Here is a 3,561-nt window from a genome sequence, read left to right on the forward strand (position 1 = left end):
AGTGAGTCAACGTACAATTAGTGAGAAGTGAGATGTACATATCACTATGTGCGGCAATATGCAATGACAAATGCTAAAAGGTGACATAAAGCACTGAATAATTCAAATGACTTAATCTTCCAATCATTCTACTGACTGAAATGTGAGTAGAACTACAACTTCCAGCATGCCTCTTTGTCCCTGAGACCCTTAACCTGTGATGTCATGTAAGGTCACAGGTGAGGTCCTTGGGAACAAGGCCACATGCATTTTGGCAGCAACCTTCAGAGATGAAGGACAAATAAGAACCCTGGTCCAAAAATCCATTTGGCTGCAGCTTATCTCATGTAGATCAGCACCATAGTTAGAGAAGGCTGAAACTCAGGAGGCTCCCATATAGGGAGTTGTCATTAGGGACAGGCCGTACTGTCCGACTTCTTACTCTGACCAAAAAGAAGGCGGTCTAAGGTTGTGACCCCTATTTCTTTCTGCGTGAGACTATTGAAACTCTTGAGAAGTGAGATGCAGCCTGGTCAGGCAATAAGAGATATGAAAGAGGCTATAGAGTCATGAAATCAGCAGTGATACGCATCTTAAAGAAGATTCCTACTGTACTATATATGTTCTGCATTATGTGCTTATGCTTGTGTGTGTGTTATGCTGCTATGAATTTATCACAGTGAATTTATAAGAATAGATGTATCAAACAAACAATAAAAGCGGATTCCCTCTAAAAAAAAGTGCAGTGGAGTTTTATTTATCTATCTATTTTACTATATATTTATGTTACTATCTATTTATCAATCTGACTTACTGACTTGTGTAAGGGAACACTGTGTGTATTTGCGTCTGTGTGTGTGACAACATTAGTATCCCACTCATTCCCTGTTGCCCAAAAACACATTAGCCGCCTGTGTCGGGAGCCAGTCTGGTAACCATGGCAAAGTGCTGGGGGGCAGCAGGAGGGGGTGGGGGCAACGGGTGCACCAGCTCGTTTGCTCAAACTCGCTGTCCATGTTTCTTTCTGTTTCTCTCTCAGTTCTTCTCTTCTTCCTGGCCTCTCTCTTCTTCCTTTGTCTCTCCTTTTCTCTCTCTCTCTCTCTCTCTCTCTCTCTCTCTCTCTCTCTCTCTCTCTCTGTCTCTCTCTCTCTTCCGCTCACACACACAAACTCGCAAACACAAAATGTGTCTTTCTCCTGGCACCATTCTCCTTCTGTATTGATTTATCTTCCAGTCTATCTACCAATCTGGTGCTTTTCTTTCCACTCATTGCAGTTCCTCCCTCTGTCTCATTCTTTCATCCTCTCCCTCCACAAACCACAGACAGATAAACTCTCTATATTTTCCCCCATTATTTTCTCTTTCATCTCTCCTTTCCTCTCTTTCTGCCCTCCTTTTCCTCGCCTGTTCTCTCTCTCTCCTCTCTCTCCTCCTCCTCCTCCTCCTCCTCTCTGCTGCAGTGCACTAAGGATAAAAGATAGAGACACAGATTGGATATGACAGTGAGGAGAGATGAGAGTGCAATGGATTTTCTGTTTCCCCGCATCCTACCGAAGAACAGAGGATAGAGGCAGTTTTCAGCATACATCACCTCACAGAAGACTCATCTGTTTCAGTGTCTCATACTCCTTATCGCCAGCATCAGCTGAGCACTAAAGCTGTGCTCTTAACACTACCGCTTCACACACGCGTGCGCGCGCGCACACACACACACACACACACACACACACACACACACACACACACACACACCTGTGCTTTACCTGTGCAGACAAATGCTTCATAACACCATATGTCAAGTCTTACTTTGCCAGTATTGCAGTGTAGGAAAACAACTATCACAGTAGGTCTGTACTTTACTGTAAAGTAAATGAGGCTGGCTAACTTAATAAAACTCATTTAGTCTCATCTTACACAAGTACTTACCCTGATAGGCCAGCAATAGTGTGAGATGTGCTGGTGTTCTGGTTCCTGTCCATCACCACACAAACTAACCAGAGGGGGGGAGTAACCCAGGGTATTCTGCCTGTGTAAGTTGTTTTGCAACAGATGCGAAAAGACATATGTACAATATTCTGTACTAATGGACCATGCCATTATATTTGTCATTTACAGCTATGTACATAGAGAGGTTAATCAGGTAGGGTTTACAGATGTTAGAATGTGCCTTTGACAATAAAGAAATGTGTGGTTATGTAGTAGCAGTATGTTGGAGCTCTTTGGAGCCAATCAGAAGGGTAAAACGTTAATGTGGAAGCTGACCAGCGCTGATTCTCTGTACAACTTAAAGTTATACAAAGTTGTAGAAAACTTGACGTTTTGAAAATGGGTATAACTCAACATCTTTCTACAACAGATGAGTCTCCAACATTGTACTCTGCTTCCACCTTCTGGCTGCAGATGAAACAGCAGCTGAAACTTCTGACTTGGCCTGTTGCCTCCAGAGTTGAGGTCTGCCCACCATGATTTGAGATCATCTCTGGGATTATTTCCTGTTCCCAGGGTATAAAGATAATATTTACATATACAACACAGAATCCAAGTTTGTGACTGTGGTAAGTACAGTGAAATAAACATAAGAAGAGAGAAGCAGAAAACGGAGTAGTGATATTTGGAAATTAAGAGAGAAGGCTTGACAAACCACTTTTCATTTGTTGGGTGTTGATACATTTACATCTTGGGTGTTTTACATAGTGAAGTAGGCGTTCACATTGTCACACCCTTTGACCTTGGCTGTTCCAGAGCTTGGACATCTACGGAACCATCAGAACACAATATTATAGAAACACTGTAGCACAAACAATGAGAAGAGTGTGTCTACTTATTTTCAGTCAAATGTAATGAGGCCAGCTATAATTGCGAGGCTTTTCTTGGAGGATTAAAGGCGGATTCATATCAGTACTTCAAGAAAATGCTTTTGTATCATGTGGTGAACAAACTGGTGATGTTGTATGAGTCTTTTTCCAAAGAGTACATTCTAGGTATTATTTCATTTGCAGTTATTTTCATTTTGAAACACGCTTAATTCATTAATTACGTTACGTTTTTGATTTCACTTAATCAGCTACAACAGTAGATGGCAACAGTTCTACAGACACCATACTTGTGCGCTCACAACCACCTCTCTTCTCTTGTTCAGAGGGCGTTGTGTTGCCTCCATGTGCTTGTGCTTCGGCTTATTATTTCACAGAGGTGACAACCTAGACTTTTTCCTGATGTATAAGATATATTTTAGGTCTGGAAAAGGGTGAAATTGAAAGAATTCTGGTCTATTTTTTTTATTCTGCATAAATAAATACTACTATAATGTATCTTCTTTAAGGAGCAGATTTATTTTAACAGACATATATCTGACTCATGATCTATAGATATAAAAATGCAGGGGTAGATCGACGATATATATTAGATGATATTGCAGTAGAGGAGGAGGATGTTCCATTTATTCATGTTGATTCACCCAAAGCAAGCTTACACTACAAAGGAGGTATGTGCTTACGGTATATGTGTTCCCAGGGAATCTAACTCATAACCCCATTAGCAAATTGCGCTACATGATCCAAAGGAACACTTTATGTCACACAT

At 41.2% G+C, this 3,561-nt stretch overlaps 1 long non-coding RNA gene across 1 annotated transcript in view; it reads left to right on the forward strand.

Annotated features, from left to right (window-relative positions):
* LOC116224976 overlaps positions 1–719 on the forward strand; it is a 21,002-nt gene extending 20,283 nt beyond the window's left edge. Inside the window, exon 4 of the long non-coding RNA XR_004165836.2 lies at positions 1–719. This exon is cut by the window's left edge and continues 508 nt beyond it. This is a non-coding gene — a long non-coding RNA (uncharacterized LOC116224976).
* Positions 720–3,561: the final 2,842 nt, after the last annotated feature.

The sequence above is a fragment of the Clupea harengus genome, chromosome 19 (assembly GCF_900700415.2).
Source record: "Clupea harengus chromosome 19, Ch_v2.0.2, whole genome shotgun sequence".
Taxonomy (NCBI): domain Eukaryota; kingdom Metazoa; phylum Chordata; class Actinopteri; order Clupeiformes; family Clupeidae; genus Clupea; species Clupea harengus.